At 40.2% G+C, this 12,184-nt stretch overlaps 1 protein-coding gene across 1 annotated transcript in view; it reads right to left on the minus strand.

Annotated features, from left to right (window-relative positions):
* il21r.1 (interleukin 21 receptor, tandem duplicate 1) overlaps positions 1–12,184 on the minus strand; it is a 57,020-nt gene that overhangs the window by 44,230 nt on the left and 606 nt on the right. The gene's annotated exons all lie outside the window — the stretch shown is intronic.

Consider the following 12,184-nt stretch of genomic DNA (forward strand, 5'->3'; position numbering starts at 1 on the left):
TTCCACTGGGAGACGCCCTGGTGAGAGTCCATAATGACCTTCAAATGGCCTCAGACGTAGGTCTATGCTCTTTGTTAGTACTTTTAGACCTTAGTTCTGCTTTCGACACAGTCGACCACCATATCATGATTAAGAGACTGCATGAATGGGTGGGCATATCAGGAGTTGCCTTGGACTGGTTTGCATCCTATCTTTCAGATAGAACTTTTGAGGTCTCTATTGGGGACTACCATTCTGCATCTTCGCCCTTTTCTTGTGGCGTTCCACAGGGTTCAGTGTTGGGCCCAATATTATTCATTTTATATATGTTGCCTCTAGGCCAGATTATTCGCAATTTTGACATTTCTTATCATTTTTATGCGGATGACATACAACTCCATTTTACTTTTAGGCAAAATGAGACATCAAAGCTTACTAGGCTTCTAGATTGCATTGAGGCCATAAACAACTGGATGGCTGAAAGCTTTTTGCAGCTGAACCCAGACAAGACTGAGGTTTTAATCATAGCACCAGACAGTGCTATTCCTCTGATCAGGCAGAATATTGGGTCTCTGTCATCGGCGGTCCGGCCCAGTCTAAGGAACCTTGGGGTGATATTTGACAAATCCCTATCTTTTGACACTCATATCAAATCAGTGACCAAATCCTGTTTTTTCCATTTACGCAATATTAGCAAATTAAGGGCTGTGGTCTCTCAGTTAGAACTGGAGATGCTCATCCATGCTTTCATTTCCTCCCGTATTGACTATTGCAATTCACTTTTCTCCTCAGTCAATAAATCTGTCCTTCATCGCCTGCAGTCCATTCAGAGTGCTGCTGCTAGGCTTCTTACAAGATCAAACAGGTGCACCCAAAACCCCCCCTTGTACCCATATCACCCCTCCTTTGCTCTGCTCCCTTCACTGGCTTCCTGTAGCTTACAGGATCCAATTCAAGATTCTGACCATAACCTACAGGGCTCTACATGGTCAGGCCCCTGTCTATCTTGCTAACTTAATTCATTTACACACTCCATCCCTCTCTCAGGTCTGTTAATCAAAATCTGCTTGTCGTACGCCCTCGTCTGAAAACATGTGGGGACAGAGCTTTTAAGGCTATGCGGCCCGAACTCTGGAATGCTTTACCAACTAGCATTAGGTTTGCGGAGAATGTGGATTGTTTTAAGGGACAAGTGAAGACTCACTTGTTCAGGCTAGCTTTCGGGTAGCCTATGTCTTTTATTTATTTGAAAATTGATTCTGTTGTACTTGTATCTTACTCTATTGACTATTTTTACCATGTTTTATTGTTTATGCACATTGTAAAGCACTTTGTGACCTTGTCTGTGAAAAGCGCTGTATAAATAAATTTTACTTACTTACTTACTTTATGGACATAATGTGCAAAAATAGTTATTCCAATCGTTCGAGCCAGTGTGGTTTTTAGAAGAAACATTCAAACGTCATTTTTGACCAGTTTTGACAGCTCTTATGTGTATTGGATTGATCAGATAAGATGAAAATGAGGAGCCTTGTGTGTGCCTGTCACAGTCTGTTGTTTGTTTTCTTCACTCTCATTTTCAAGCTGAGCATACGCTTGTCAAGAGTATGAAAAATAAAGTACTTGAGTTTTGTGTAGCTTTAAACTTCAGTTTTATTATCTGCCATGCACATTTGCTCCAAAAAAAGCATTATTTTACCACAAAACCAGGCAGCTCTTACATATGTTATTATGAATACAATAGTGCATGGTATTTCTAACTCATTTTAGGTTGTACACTTTTAATAAAACATACAAAACAGATTGTTGCATAAAACTTACGTGAGCATTTTTGCATCTTCCACCTCTATGGTTTCGGTCTGGTTAAATTAAGACAAATACAGCTAGTTGGTTATGTTTAGGGAACGATTGCCTTCTTGGTCAACACAAACCAATGATGACATTTAGGAGAGAGCGCCCAAGAACGGTTGGAACAAAGGGAGGGTTTTAACAGCACCACTTGCACCAAGAAGGGATGACCTTAAGAGTCATGAGATCAATTTAATGTATTACCATTTCCTTCCTTCCCTGGAATGTGAAATGGCATAGCTGTGTGATGAAGTGTGCAGATTTTAAAGCCAAAGCACTGATTTTCAGGTATGAAAGAAATTTTTGGAATACTGAATTCTGATACTGTTAAAGTTAGAATTATGTTACTTGTATTAGATTAGAGAGTAGTCTCTTCGGTAAAATGTGAGGTATTTAATCTATGCCACTTTTTAAACCACCATGCTGCTACAGCTACCTAAACAATAGCTGTGTTTTCATTTAACTGTCAAGTGAATTTTAAGCAAATTTTTGAACCACTTTTAATTCTTCATTCTTATTGTTACAACTTACCCCAGGATGTGTTAAAACTTACCCTGGTAGTGAGACATGTTGTAACAACGGAATACATTGTAATGGACATAAATTGAATAATCTGTGATATAGTTGGAGATGTTGAAAACATTGTTATTTGTAGTAGATGAATAAGGGTACTCTGTGGAGAAATTTCAGGGAGTTACAGTATAGGTGCTGAGACAAAAAGTGTTACATTTAGTCAATAAAAATGTCTACAAGTAGTTTGAAACAATATTACGTTAAATTTAACATGTGAATTACATTTTAACCAATTCTGGAAGGAAAATCTAATACCATAATATATTGAGTAGAATTTATTTTGATTTTATGAGGAAAACCTAAGTGGAAGGAAACGGATGGGACCTCACCATTAAAGCTAGAAGACTCAAGAAAGTCAAGTAGAGGTGAAATGAGGGAGAGAGAGGAGAGGAGCAAAGCAGGGGAAGAGCATGGCTAATGTAGGAGCGCTGTCTTTATGAAACAGAAGAGCGGAATGTGTTGCAGAGAACAGCTAAGGTCAACAACAGAGCCCTGCATTGATTCCACATATGTGGTAAGGTTAAAAAACTATCATGGGACCTTTGCCCCTGGGCAGTTTCCAATCATTCGGTTTCTCATAATCTGTGGAAAACCTTTCTGCTTTTCACAGTTCAATGATCACTTGTCTCTGCAGCAATTACTGTGCCCTCTTTGTCACCCGGACAGTTCAATGCCATGTACAAGTGATCTAATGTGATTTAGTTTTCCCACTGCTTTAAGCAAACTGAATATTAAAGCTACTGCAGGACAATTATATTCACGTTGAATTGAATTGATGCAAGCAACCTAATAAAGAGCTGTAAAAGAAGATAATTAATATGCCTTTAGCCTCTTTCACACATAGTTACCAGTAAACCCAAGGTTATCCCAGTTACCAGGATTACCTACCAGGCACCACTAGTGATTTTCACTATTCACATATGCACTATATTCAGCAACATTTCCATCTTGCACATTTTCACACATGCTATGGCAATGCCGGAATAGATGGGGCAAAGGACAGTCCAGCAGATGGCGCTAATGCAACGTTTTTGGATGCCAACCGCCATGAAACTCAACAGAAGAAGAAGAAGAAGAAGAAGAAGAAGAAGAAGAAGAAGAAGAAGCTGTATGCCGTATGTACAGTATGTGTACGTGGTGGAAGACGTCTCTTATTATTTTCAGGAACATGGCGGACAGGGAGCTGTTTTTGTCTGGTGCCAATGTTCTTGTAATGTATATTCAAGTTTGCAAAACAAGTAATTTTTTTTATTTTGTCCTGTCTCAACCATAGACTGTATAATTGGTGGCTGTGGGGCAAAAGCCCAACCGGAAAGGCCAGACAATAACCTAAGGCGCACAGTCCCAGTCATCATACACACCTAAACCACGCCTGGAGCTGCCAGTAGCTCCTCATAGGATGCTCATTGGTTGAACCGCTGGTTATTCTACAGGATGGATTTTCGTGCGATATGTGATCCTACGATTCTCATGTGATCTCACGAAAATGTAGCTGCCGTGCAAGGTAAGCCAGACACAGCCGTGGTGCGTTTACAATGTAATTGGTAACAGGTTTTCTCATGAGTTTAACCGGTGGGAAAATGTCCTCTACTCATTGATTTGTAAACTAAAGCAGCTAAAACTGAGCTTTATGGAAACTAACACACAGTGAAACCCAACTAGGGTTGGGCATCGAGAATCGATTACTTGGAATCGTTTCAAAATTATGATTCCATCGGAATTGTTTCTTTATTGGAATCGTTTGGAGGATTTGGTTTCAAATCTGATCATGGGTTCCAAATTTAACATGCGCAAGTTTTGGTTTCCGAAGCGGCCAAGCGCTTGTTGTGTTGCAGCCATGGAGCACAATAAGTGGTGCTCTAGTGTGGCTTTATTTTACATTGAAAAAGCCCTGTCAAACTGCAACCCACCTTTGAATCAAAATAAAACTTTCCTCTAATTTGTGAAATAAGCATGTGACCCGTTTCAACTCCACCACTCAAAGAATCGGAATCGAGAATTGATAAGAACCGGAATCGAAAGGAAGAATCGGAATTGGAATTAGAATTGTTAATATCCAAACGATGCCCAACCCTAAACCTAACTGATAGGTTGTGGGTTAATATCGAAACCGCCGATACATGTCCTTTATATTGTTGGATGTGTTGACAGTCAGTTGGCAACCAATTATGATGGTCCCCTTCTGCACACAACACTCAATTGATAAACCCCGGGGGCCATGTGAAGATGACTTAGTGGGTCAAATGCAGCCTGCAGATAGTGAGAGCGATGCACTAACACGCACGCGCACACACACAACGTGCAGCGCATACACAAAGTGGAAGCAGACGGTGCTAAAAATAAACCATCTGAAATATTTAACTTACTGACCCAGAAAACAGCCTCAGTGTAATATGTTTGCACAAGCAGAGGACACCACAGCGACAGAGCCATGATATCATTAGGGAATGACGGTAGCTCTTAATAAAATGCATGCTACATGCAGTGCTGTCTGCTGCAGGTTAATGCATCAAAGTCACATGCAAATAAGGCATGTGTTTTAGTTGTTAAGCCAATTATATAAGGATGATAAAATCATGCAAAGAATGATTAAATCAGCTCACTTGGCATCATCTATCCTTAAAGGGACACTCCACCAATTTAGTCACATGAAAATGAAGCATGTGGTCTTTATGGCACTTCCATAAAGTCACAAGAGACAGATTAATAAACAAATAAAAAAAAGGTAAAAAATGAAAGCAACACAATCCTGACTTTTTAGTCCCTTGTATGTAGGAGTCAATTTTCAAAAACCCTGGATCGTACATTTCCCATAATGCAACCAGAAGCATCAAGTGCAACTACCAGATGACTTAGAAGCACCTTGTGTTGTATTTTTGTTAAGCAAAATGTAGATTTAAAGTATATGTACAGTACTAACATTAATGCTACAATAAATACAACAAATTACGACTTTGTGTTCTGTGTTTGCCAAGCCCCTGGATCAAACATTTTTTAGTCCAGTGTAATTCAGTGAATACATTTTTGAAATCCCAAACCCAGAAGTTGAATGGCATCCACCTTCAAACAAGACTAAGAGTCCACAGAGATGCTAGCAGCTCTGTGAGGCTGCACTTAGGCACAGGGGTGCTTTGCGCTTGAAAGGCTAACATCAGCATGCTAACATGCTCACAATGACAATGTTAGCAGACTGATGGGGTCTGGGCAGTGAGGAAGTGTATGGTCAAACAGATCCAAGCAGAGCACGTCGGAAATTATAATCTATGCATTGTCATCCTGTCTGTTTTACTGGAATTAATGTATTGAATACATTCTTCTTAACACTATACTGTTATCAAAAACTATGTAAAATATGTATGTATGTAAATATGTTGAATTCATTATAAGTAGAGCCTAATGTTTCATATTTATAAAATGTCATGTAACATATGTTTACTACTGATTTTTAGTAATGACTACTTATATGAACTTGATTTGTCTACTGCATCAAACTACCAGTCTGTGCTAATACAACTTGACCTGTTAAGTTTTACCTTGTCTTAAAACTTAAATGGTTTAAGGTAGAGATGGCCCGATACCATTTTTTGCTTCCCGATACCGATTCCGATACCTGAACTTGCGTATCGGCCGATACTGAGTACCAATCCGATACCAGTGTGTCATATATTTTATTATGTTTTAACAACTGTATACTACTATCCCTGTATGGATGTGATATGATTTCTATCTTTGTTGTCGGTCTGGCTCAGGTTAAACTCTTAGGTTAACAATGAATGCCGTAGAACTTTCTTTTATTATCCAGTTTGACAGTCAGTTAGAACGGAAAAAGAACATAAATAAACTACTTTAACGTAGATTTTCTTTAGGGCTTTATTACGTGGTATCGGATCGGTGCATAAACTCCAGTACTTCCCGATACCAGCGTTTCAGGCAGTATTGGAGCCAATACCGATATGGATATATGGATATCGGTATCGGAACATCTCTAGTTTAAGGCAACGGGTTTCCATGCAAATGTCTAGTAGAGTCAACTAATTCGGGATAACAGTGTATGCTTAATCACCGGGCAACCATTTGTATCTGTTCCAAATGTATTGGCAATCTATCCAACAGCTGTTGAGATATATGTTTAGATATAGATTCAGTCCGGAAAAGCGGTGGACCGACCGACAATGCTATCCCTAGAGCCATGGCTAAAAAGACAAAATATATTTTCAGCCATCCTTGCCACAGGTTAGACCCATGAAATGTTTTTTAAATGATTCTTTTTTTTTATAATAAACACATTAATAAACACTATATATAACAAAACACAAACAGATGGAGAGCCGTCAGAGCAATGGAGTACAAGTTTAAAACCTGCTCGGATCAAGGGTCTAGCACAGCATCAAACACGCAAATCAGGCATCTAGGTCTCATCAAGCAAAACCAAAAATGGTTTCCACACCTTCAAGAAGCAACCCTGTGAATTCCCCCTGCCAAAATGAATCTCTTCCATCCTAGCCATGGAAAGCATTTCATTGAGCCACCTCCTATTTAAAGTTATTCTTGAAGGTACATCTTGGTGGGGTCTCCTTTGAAAAATATATTTAATCTCACTGGTCCTGTCCTGTGAAAAGTTCATTAGAAGAATCAAGTCAAATGAAGTAAGAGTCAAAGTTCTTCAGTGACCCCAGACGTGCCCTTCTTTGGTTAGCCCGGTTGACGAAGAGGACATGATGATTGGCATGGCCTCCTGTCCTGCTTGCAGCTAAACAGCCATGTCCATATTCAGCAATGATATTGGCCTTTAACCCCCAGTCTAGATGCCATTACCATTTTAGAGCGTCCGGGCTGGTGCACAACACTATCAATATTAATGTTCTGTGACTGAGACGGCTTTGGAGGAACTTTCTCTCACATCAATATTGATGGTGTTGCCATACATTGGAGTCAGGGCCCTCTTTAAGGATTTATAAGAGGAACGCCGGTGGGGGGTGGTGTCTGAATGGGAAGGGGGCCAATGCCATTTTTGGTCTGCACCTCAATGATGTACATTTTCCGGCTGTTCAGAGCAATTTCTTTGGGAGAGGGGTGACTCCAGCCCACGCTTGATGAGATCTGAGTGGAGAGGGGTTGTGCCGAGACAGATCCAATTCCCCTGCAATGCTTTGCCGGAGATGATAGTTATGGAAAAATGAACGTTTCATTTCAGGGGATCTGGGAATGCTAAATGGGGGTCTGTTGATTCTGGAGAAAGGGGTATTGCTTTTGGGACATCTTCACAAACAGCCCACTGTTGGGCCACACACGTAGACACAGATCCAATTCATTATAATATTAGCTTTGGAGATGCATTGCTCTATATATCAAGTGTTTAGAGGGCGTGCTCGGTAAAGAGTTTCAGACCTGGCTCTTTTGTCATGCATTCAAATATAAATCATACAAAGACAAAAAAAACAAGAGGAAATTAATGAAACTCAAAATGAACTTTGGCTCTGTCTTGTTCTCATAAACTATTTGCAAAGCCTACACTGGTGGTTGAGTTTTTCAACTGCATTTGTCATGCTACATAAAATATTGTGGGTTGTAAAAGCCATGGAAAGCTAAAGAAGCACACTGTTTTGTAATGCGGTGACATAGCAGCAAAAAAATTACGATTCTGTTAAAGCCATTGAATATTAGTTAGACTTGTTAAACACACATCTCTGAGCATTTTACAAGAATGGACTGCGCAAGTTCGGCTTACAAGAATTTTAATTTTTTTTTGGCCAGCTGAACGAGTTGTAAACATGACACTGTATTACCACCTTTAAAGTAGAAATGGCACGGTTAGCATTTCTGTCCACCTGACGAATGTAAGTCCAGTATTCACTCTCCTTTTAGCTCTATTCTGGTCTCCAACAACTCCTAATGGAAATATCCAGCTGTTTAGCTGCTAAATGATCCACTATGTTTACCAGCTAGTTGCTAATTTTGTGTGTCTGTCATTTAATGGGCAGGTTGCTTACAATGAGTTTTTTAGAGCTCTTTTTGCTTAAAAAATAGTCAACTGCTGTGCCTGAAATTATGCTCTGAGAACGATGAGCGTGAAACAGTTGCGGGACGTTAAACCAAAACAAAAAGCTGCTTGTAACAGTGCAGCTTTTATCAGTATTGATTAATTAGTCTATCATTTTGTTCAATAATTGTTTTTTATTATCATTTAGGATTTCCACAATAATGAAATTCCACTGGCATGTTGTCTTTAAGCTGTTTAAGTCTGACCAATATTTGTAATAAAAAAAAATTAAATAAAAAATAAAACTATATAATAAGAAACCCACAGACATTTCAATGCTTGATAAATGACTAAAACAATGATCAGGAATGTAATCAATGCCGTTTCTGTCTAGCAAGTCATCAATTAATCAACTAATTGTTAAAGCCCCAGACTGCAGTGATTCCACCCACTGTATTCATTCTCATACAGGTGGATTTTTTCTTTTCAGCTGAGGAGAAAGACTCCATAGTCAGTCTGTTTAACATTTAGATAGAATTAAGCAACAACAGCCTCATTACATCTCATCAGGTTATTGATCCCTCAAAGACCAGTGTCATTGTCATGCGTACACCGTCTCTCAGAACAACTGAGAATAAACATGTTGCAGAACAGAAAGCCTCTCTGCTCTGACAAGACAAGGGTCACCGATACAACTGTCCATTCTCCTCCCCCTCCACACCCTCCCTTGCACTTTATACCCTGCTGCATTTTGATGGTGAGCCAGTAAGTGGGACCTCTTTGGGGAGACAAAGAGTGACCTCAATTCAATCTGGCATCCCACCTATCGATCTGGGCTGCCGTATCCCCCAGAGATGGACGTCTAGCTCGCCCTTATACTGCAAACATTCACATTTAGCAACATGACAAAGCATGTCTTTTTATTAAACAAAATCCCTCCACATGTCTCACCTCCTCTACCCAAGTCTAAATTACACCAGGCTTTCCTCCTCCCACGTAAGGCACTGTTCATCTTCGACGGGGCCTTTTTGCTAAATTGAAAGTGTGTCATAACAAATAGAGGAGGTGTCTAGCTTAAATGCATGTGACTGGCGCCGATGTCATCTCTGTCAAAGGAGCATCCCTTGTATTTTTAACAGGGGGACTGTGACATGGACCCAGGACAATTACTGTCAGAGCACACAGGGTGATGAATCCGCTGCCTTATTGTGTTTGTCATCTCGACCTCTGGCTGGGACCTGATTGGTATGGTCGCCAACCTACAGACGGCTCAGATGGATGCATTGTTTCTGTCCTGCATGTGTAAATGGGTGCATCATACCACTACGCTACAACCTAATTGACCCTCACTTGGTTTGGTGAAGTACTCTCGTGTCATGGGGTGAAAACGGTCATGAAATGAGTCATCCATTTAGAAACAAATACGACAACTACGCTTGCAAAAGGATCGAGAGCATAGGTTTTGTGTATTGTCTTTGAATGCAACATTGGCTTGAATGGATATATATAATAGTATTTTGTTTTGTTTTATATAGAGCATGTTGGGACTGGGACATTTTCTTAAATTTTGAAAGTACTTAACGCTCATTGCTTTTTGGTTTTTACTTCTTTTGTAAATACCCAGATTTAAAATTATTGTGTTTTCTGGTGCAAGAAGACGCTGATCAGCATATTTTACAGTGCATCAAATGACAACCCTAAACATGTTCATCTAATCTGTGGTATTATTGATTATAAATACAAATTGTTCCAACAAAGCACGAAATATGCACTAAATGCACTAAATTCCCACATTAACGTACAATGTAGACCTACAATCATAACCACGTATTTATACTATGCAAAGTTATTTACCCACAAAGAAATTGCTGCACCTGGTTCTGATATTTACTGGCTCTGATTTGTATCTTGAAGCAACGTATTTTGCTTTTATGGTTTATGCTGAGCCCAGTGTTTGCCATAAATGGCAGGTGTGCAAAATTGAAGTGCAAAAGTAATTCAGCTCCTGCCATTCAAAGGAACTGTGTCAGTTTGATTTACCTGTAGACATAAACATGCGCGCACACACACACACACACACACACACACCCCTTTGGGCCACATGTGTTTTTTATATTCATATGGCGAAGGGGAAAAAAGTGCGCCTCCAAAATGGAGGTTGAAGGGTCATGGTGTTTGGCCAGGAGTGACAGCTCTGAAATGAAGGCATAAGTCAATCGGCTACTCCTCACACACACACACACACACACACACACACACACACACACACACACACACACACACACACACACACACACACACACACACACACACACACACACACACACACACACACACACACACAGAGGCGGAATGGCAGTGGGCGGGTAAGATAGAGGGTGGTGGAGGTAGTTGGAGGAGGGGAGGCTAGGTGTAGGGGGCACAAGGTTACCATGTGAGGGGAGAGTGTGTGTGCGTTCAAGCGTGTGTACATGTGTGTGTGAGAAAGAGAAAGAGGGAACTTGACATCATGTGTGAGAATCTAAATGCACAAACCTGTACTTCGTCTATGTTTCTGTCTTTGTGGTCTCTGTCTGACTGTTAACACTGAGAGCTACCAGCAGCTATTTACCCAAACTTGAACACACACACACACACACACACACACACACACACACACACACACACACACCTACTGACACACCTTGAACCCAAAGGTCAAAGACCATGTGTGTTCTTTCTCTCTGTGTGTCTCCCCCACACACACATACACAGGGTCATGGTGTTTGCTTACTTTTCTGTCACGCACCAAGCGGGCCTGTATCAACATTTTGGCTGCATCCCAGCGTGAGTGTGGGGCAACCCCCCACTTGGTTTAAAATCGTGGATTGATCTGCAGTATTGATTAGCACATATGCCTATTTCCCTCATTGAATCAAAGTGCTCTTTGGAAAAAGAAATATCTGCAAGCAAGCAGTATAATTACTTATCCCTGATGATCTTAGGTGGAAGCGTGTTACTAGTGTATGGAATTTGAAAAAACTCTAGATGGGCAACTATAATCTGATGATTGCATCACAGATTTCAACACAGTCAATAGAGCAGCAGGGCCAAGATCGAAAAGTGGCTGATGGTCAGCCACTGTGGTAGATGCCAATCCCCTGGCGGCACATGTCGCTCATTACAGCGGCATATGTCGGTGGCTGATGGCATACCACTGTGGTACAGCGGCATTAGCCGGACCCCTGGCAGCACTGGCAAAGCAAAGTAGGCTACAATATGTCACAATTGGACTTACAGTACAGTAAATGTATTTAGTTACATCCCACACTGCAAAACAATTCACTTTCTATAGATGGATATTTACAGCCTGTGCATCAATTACCTTTATTTAAAAACGAAAAAACACCTTTCTTTGTATAACCTTACAAAAATTGACGGGTCAAAACAATTACACTAAAATGACCGACAATAAATAAAAAGACCTACACCGCAGCGGGTGTATAGTAGGGGTGGGGGGGAAAATTGATACAGCATAGTATCACGATATTTTTTGTGGCAATACTGTATCGATACACAGACGCCAAGTATCGATCTTTTATGATATATGTGTTGGTCAGTCTGTCTGCTTGACAATCACATTTTGCACCAATAAAATTGAAGTGAGATGAACAAACAGAGAAATGTATCTTTTTAGATACGACAGATGTTGACAAAATTGTCCTTTCGGGACATCATTTGAAATTGGGAAAAATCTGAAGTTGGAAAAAAGGTAATACATTGCAATATATCGCAGAACATTGCAATATGTTTAAAATCGCAATA

The sequence above is a fragment of the Perca fluviatilis genome, chromosome 7 (assembly GCF_010015445.1).
Source record: "Perca fluviatilis chromosome 7, GENO_Pfluv_1.0, whole genome shotgun sequence".
NCBI lineage: Eukaryota > Metazoa > Chordata > Actinopteri > Perciformes > Percidae > Perca > Perca fluviatilis.